The sequence below is a fragment of the Psittacula echo genome (genome assembly GCF_963264785.1).
Source record: "Psittacula echo genome assembly, chromosome: 3".
Classification (NCBI taxonomy): Eukaryota; Metazoa; Chordata; class Aves; order Psittaciformes; family Psittacidae; genus Psittacula; species Psittacula echo.
This window is the reverse complement of record NC_137736.1, coordinates 47,721,370-47,728,382: the sequence shown is the minus strand read 5'-3', so window position 1 is coordinate 47,728,382 and position 7,013 is coordinate 47,721,370.

Sequence of the window (7,013 nt, the reverse complement as noted above, 5' to 3'; positions counted from 1 at the left end):
GATGAAGAATTCCAATCTACTGTTAGTAGTGCCATGGATCTCCCCAGTCTTCCTAAATTCCTAATGAAAACTGGTCAGATTTGAAAGCTTTTCCTGGAGATAAATTTGTTTATACATCACAGTTAATAGCTGGGAAGTTTGCCTTTTATTAGGTGCTAAGTCTCTTCTGTTCATGTGCACACACACCTATAAATTTGAGCTGTACTTAACTCTTCTTGCGAAGAGTAGCTCAGACATGAGAACCTCTTTCACCACCTGCATTTCCAGCCTTTCAGTCCAGCTGCTGGGCATCCACCTGGCAGGTAGGCAAGTGTGTTTGGTGTTCTTTCACAAGATAGTTGTGTTTGTGCCTTTGGTTAGTTATTCCTCACAGGTACTTTTTACTTTCTGAATTTTTTTTTTTTTTAATTTAAATTTTGATTATCCACCTTTTTGCTCTTCTTCAGACATTTCTTCTTGAAAGAAGGGTGTATTTTCTTCTATCAGCCTAACTCAAGCTCATCTAACTATGCTACTTGTTACTGATCCTGCTGACTCTGGCACCCCATTTAGCCTTGAACTGAAGTGATATAAGAATATTGTGCTACCTGTAAAGACTTAATTTTGATTTCCTTTTAAACTGTTATCTTCCAGCTTTGAGGCTGCAGGTTATTTTGGATTTCTTGCTCAAACAAGGATCTGGGGTGTGCGTGTTGTGTGGACTGTGGTAGCTGACTCTTGAAGCAGGTTCCCTGCATAATTCAGGACTTTGCCAAGAATATTGCTCCTAAAGCTCTGACTCATGGAAGTAATTTCTTACAGCATCTAAAAATCTGAACACCCTGTTTGCTCAAGCTGAGGAGATGAGTTCAAGTCCTTTTTAACTTTATTCTAACTACAGCCATGTAGCAGATATTCTATACTGATATAGTTCACTGTCACTTCCACCAGGTTTTTGTCTTGGTGTCAAGAGTCAAAATAACTACCTCAGTTCTGCCAAGTCCAAGATATGTTACTGCTATTTAAGCTGTGTGATTTGGTGGGCGGGTTGGTTGGTTGGGGTCTTTTTCCCTACCACCAGTACTCATATAAAGCCATTTAATCTTGATCATGTTGCCTGTCTTACAAATCCTGCTCATCAGAGCTTTTGCTGGCTTTGATTGTGCTTCTGCTCTTTCCTGCCAGGAGGTTACTGACTTCTCCTTAAGCCTTTTATCTGGCATATGTCTTTTATGGAGGCTTGAATTTTGAAGCAGAGAATCATTGCCTTTTAATAAAGGGGAATATATAAAGTAGTAAAGAATATATAAAAGGGGAATAATAAAGTGGTTACACAGCTCCCAAACATCAGGTCAGCATTTGTTACCTGTATTGGGCCATGCCTGGACTGGGGGAAGCTCTGGGTTTGAAATTCACAGGACAGAAGGTGATGTTCAGAGAATGAAGAAGAATCTACCACAATGGGCTTTTTAGTGGCTGGAAAGCAAAAGTTCAAAGCAGGAGTTGACTAAGCACTTGTTCTCTGTAGAGAGTTTACACAGCCAACAAAGTGCACTTTGTTCCGCTATTTCAGTGCTGAAGTGAAAAGGTACAGTGTGCACACCAGTAATAACAAAGTATAGTAAGGGCATAGCCACATGGCTGTGTATCAAATATTGCCTGGGATCAAACAGCTGACACTGTTAAAGAGTCTTGCATCCTGCAATAAAAAGGAAATGCAGCTCTTCACTCACAATAAAGGAAAAACCCTGAAATTGCTTCTCTCACTGAAGACAATTGGAATGAGGCCAGAAGAGGCCATGAAGATGACTGGAGAGCTGGAGCACCTCTCCTGTGGAGGCAGGCTGAGAGAGTTGGGCTTGTTCAGCCTGGAGAAGAGAAGACTCCAAGGAAACCTTAAAGCAGCTTTCAGTACTTAAAGGGGCCTATAAGAAATCTGGAGAGGGACTTTTCACAAGGGCGTGTAGTGAAAGGACAAAGGCAAATAAATGGCTTTAAACAGAAAGAGGGGAGATTTAGATTAGACATTAGCAGTTTTTCGCTATGAGGGTGGTGATGCCCTGGCACAGGTTGCCCAGAGAAGCTGTGGCTGCCCCATCCCTGGCAGTGTTCAAGGCCAGGTTGGATGGGGCTTGGAGCAACTTGGTCTAGTGGAAGGTGTCCCTGCCCATGGCAGGGCAATTGGAACTAAATGATCTTTAAGGTTCCTTCAACCCAAGCCAGTCTGTGATTCTATGAGAAGAAAATGAAGGAATGTTACTCTCTCAGCTCTATTGTTGTATAGGTATCACTCTTCTAAAATATTTCCGTATCAGTAAGTAACTTAACCACTTGCAGCTCCTCACAGAGACAGTTCTAGTTTTCAAGTTCACATTCAAAGGTACTTAGAGAAGAAAATAGTGGGAAAAAGAAATTGTGATGCACACCAATAATGTGCTTTGTCTTTATAGTGATGAACCAGAAGAGTATACTGCAGCGCTGGGAACATGCTGCTCTCCAGCTACCCACCCCTCTTCTAAAATGCTCAAGTGGTCTGAAGAGCTAGCATAGTTGAAGATTTTATCATTCAACTTCAAAAAACACAGGTTCTGTAGATATAAAATAGGTTTAAAATGTAGTTTGTAATTCCACTGTCATTCATGTTAGATTTCAGTACAAAGATGAAGGAATTTAGAGTTCCTTGGTGCAGGTTGAAAACAGAGAGAGAAGATACCCTTTACACTCAAAAATTGCATCAGATACATATGTGTTGAGAGCAAATGAGGAAGTCACCCTAAATCGCCAATTTTTCACTTTAAATTACCTTCCCTAGTGTTTGTTATGCCTGCACTTCTGGAATCAGCTAATACAGAAGAGGTAGGTCTCAAAACTCTGCATACAGCGCTCTTTAAAAGAGAGTCCTGTAGGGGGAAAACCTGCTGGTTTTAACTCTTCCCAGCATGTACCAGCCTGCACGAATAACTTAATGAATTAAGTATGCTCCATAAGTACTGAGTAAGTATACCCAAAGTTATTGTTGTTTAATGCAGTAAATAAATAACTTGCTGTAGCTATTGTCCAGATTATTCTTTACTTCAAATTCCATTGTATTTACTACTAGCAGCAGTATATAAGTGGTATCTACTTCCTATGGAGATCACCCAATATTCATAGAACAATAGAATAGTTAGGGTTGGAAAGGACCTTAAGATCATCTCGTTCCAACCCCCCTGCCATGGGCATGGACACCTCACACTAAACCATGTCACCCAAGGCTCTGTCGAGCCTGGCCTTGAACACCGCCAAGGATGGAGCATTCACAACCTCCCTGGGCAACCCATTCCAGTGCCTCACCACCCTCACAGTAAAGAATTTCTTCCTTAGATCCAATCTAAACTTCCCCTGTTTAAGTTTGAACCCATTACCCCTTGTCCTGTCACTACAGTCCCTGATGAAGAGTCCCTCCCCAGCATCCTTGTAGGCCCCCTTCAGATACTGGAAGGCTGCTATGAGGTCTCCACGCAGCCTTCTCTTCTCCAGGCTGAACAGCCCCAACTTTCTCAGCCTGTCTCCATACGGGAGGTGCTCCAGTTCCCTGATCATCCTCGTGGCCCTCCTCTGGACTTGTTCCAACAGTTCCATGTCCTTTTTATATTGAGGACACCAGAACTGCACACAATACTCCAAGTGAGGTCTCACAAGAGCAGAGTAGAGGGGCAGGATCACCTCCTTCGACCTGCTGGTCACACTCCTTTCGATGCAGCCCAGGATACAGTTGGCTTTCTGGGCTGCGAGCGCACACTGAAGCCGGCTCATGTTCATTTTCCCGTCGACCAACACCCCCAAGTCCTTCTCTGCAGGGCTGCTCTGAATCTCTTCTCTGCCCAACCTGTAGCTGTGCCTGGGATTGCTCTGACCCAGGTGTAGGACCTTGCACTTGGCATGGTTAAACTTCATCAGGGTGGCATCAGCCCACCTCACAAGTGTGTCAAGGTCCCTCTGGATGGCATCCCTTCCCTCCGGCGTATCAACCGAACCACACAGCTTGGTGTCATCGGCAAACTTGCTGAGGGTGCACTCAATCCCACTGTCCATGTCACTGACAAAGATGTTGAACAAGACCGGTCCCAACACCGATCCCTGAGGGACACCACTCGTTACCGGTCTCCAGCCGGACATCGAGCCATTGACCACAACTCTTTGCGTGCGGCCATCCAGCCAGTTCTTTATCCACCGAGTGGTCCACCCATCAAATTGATGTCTCTCCAATTTAGAGACAAGGATGTCCTGTGGGACAGTGTAGAACGCTTTGCACAAGTCCAGGTAGATGACGTCAACTGCTCTACCCCTGTCCATCAGTTCCGTAGCCCCATCATAGAAGGCCACCAAATTGGTCAGGCAGGATTTCCCCTTAGTGAAGCCATGCTGGCTGTCACCAACCACCTCCTTGTTTTTCATGTGCCTTAGCATGCCTTCCAGGAGAATCTGCTCCAAGATTTTGCCAGGCACAGAGGTGAGACTGACTGGTCTGTAATTCCCCGGGTCATCCATTTTCCCCTTCTTGAAAATGGGGGTTATATTTCCCTTTTTCCAGTCGTCGGGAACTTCACCTGACTGCCATGATTTTTCAAATATGATGGACAGTGGCTCAGTAACTTCATTCGCCAGCTCCTTCAGGACCTGTGGATGGATTTCCTCAGGTCCCATGGACTTGTGTATGCTCATGTTCGAACCAGATCGTCTCCTACAGTGGGCCCAAGGTCTTCATTCTCACAGCCCCTGCATCTTCCTTCCAAGACTTGGGTGGTGTGGTCAGAGCCTTTGCCAGTGAAGACCAAGGCAAAGAAGTCATTAAGAACCTCAGCCTTCTCCAAATCCAGGGTAGCCAGTTCTCCTGATACCTTTCAGAGAGGGCCTACGTTGTCCCTAGTCTGTCTTTTACTCACTACGTACCTATAGAATCCCTTCCTGTTATCCTTAACATCCCTAGCCAAGTTCAATTCTAACTGGGCCTTAGCTTTCCTAACCTGGTCCCTAGCTTCCCGGACAACGTCCCTGTATTCTCCCCAGGCCGCCTGTCCCTGCTTCCATCTTTTATAAGCCTCTTTTTTCCTTCTAATTTTCCTGAGCAGCTCCTTATCCATCCAAGGAGGTCTTCTGGCCCTCCTGCTGCACTTCCTTCTAGTTGGGATGCAACACTCCTGAGCTTGGAGCAGGTGATCCTTGAATATCAACCAACAGTCTTGGGCCCCCTGCCCTCTAGGGCTATATCCCATGGAACCTTACTAAGCAGGTTCCTGAAGAGGCCAAAGTCTGCTCTCTTGAAGTCCAGGGCAGTGAGCTTGCTGCACGCTCTTCTCACTGTCCTCAGGATCTTGAATTGACCATCTCATGATCTCTGCAACCAAGGCTGCCCTGGAGCGTCACATTTCCAACCAGCCCTTCCCTGTTGGTGAGCACAAGGTCAAGCATGGCACCTCTCCTTGTCGGCTCCTCTATTACTTGCAGAAGGAAGTTGTCTTCCACACAATCGAGGAACCTCCTGGATTGCTTGTGCCGGGCCGTACCATCTCTCCAACAGATGTCAGGGTGGTTGAAGTCCCCCATGAGAACAAGGGCCTGCCATCGTGAGGCTGTTCCTATCTGTCTATAAAACCAAAAATCTTAAGGCACTCAGACAAATAGGCTTAAAGACAACAACTTTCCAAGGCTTCACAAGTATTCTGCTTGGGCAATAACAAAATGTATTTAAAGAAAAAGACTTGCCAATTCAAAGTCCCAATGGTCCCAGCAGCACATTCTCACTCAGTAACAAAATGGTTGGTTTAAGTCAACAAGATGTAGGCTGATTCTTACATACTGACCCTGCAACCTGGCTGTAGGACCAGCTGTCCCAGAGGTACCGAAACCAGGCTTGTGCAAGGTTGCCACAAGTGAAGGACTCTTATGTATGTGCACACCTGTTGTTGTTGTGGTTTAAGCCCAGCCAGTAACTCAGAACCATGCAGCTGCTTGCTACCCTCTCATCCCCCCCCATCCCCTTCTCTGCTTCTGGCAGAATGGGGAAGAGAATGGACAGAATGTAAACCCCACAGGTTGAGATAAAAACAGTCCAGTAACTAAGGTATAACACAAACCACTACTGCTACCACCAATAATAATAATGATAAGGGAAATAACAAGGGAAGAGAATATCAAACTAAAAAAGGGCAGTGGAAAAAACCCCAATAAACACAAGTGATGCACAGTACACTTGCTCACCATCCACCAACTGATACCCAGCCCATCAAAATCAGTGATCTGGGCCTCCCAGGTAACTCCCCCCAGTTTATATACTGGACACGATGTGATGTGGTGTGGAATACCCTGTTGGTTAGTTCGGGTCAGGTGTCCTGTCTCTGCTTCCTCCCAGCTTCCTGTGCCACTCCTCACTGGCAGAGCATGAGACTGAAAAGTCCTTGATCAGGGTAAGCATTACTTTGCAACAACTAAAAACATCAGTGTGTTATCAGTGTTGTTCTCAGACTAAAGCCAAAACACAGCACTGCACCAGCTAATAGGAAAGAGAAAAACAACTGTTACAACTGAACCCAGGACAATCGTGAAAGAGAATTCAGACTCAGGGAGAAGCAAGCAGTATAGAGGTTGCATTTACTGCAGTACTTTGAACTACATTAAAGATAAGGAAATTATGCTCTCATTTTGCTCCATAATAAATTATCCCATCCTGCCACCTTTCAGCTGTATGAGCATGGATACTGAGTGCAGCCATGAGCCCTGGCTAGCTGATGCCTCCATGCTCTATAGGGAAGTGGCAGGGCTTGGTGGGACACTGAAGCTTATCCACCAACAGTGACAAGGCATAAAGCTCTGGCTCATGGCTCCTGGCAGTTCAGTGAAGGAAGCCAGGAACACTGACAAACACATCATGTTTTAGAAGGTAGATGCACCTGTACAAAAGCATTCTATCAGCACTAAAATTGCTCTGGACAGTATCCCAGTATACTTTTGCAGTATCTATCTGATTTGGTTTTATCCAGTTAACCAGGATGCAA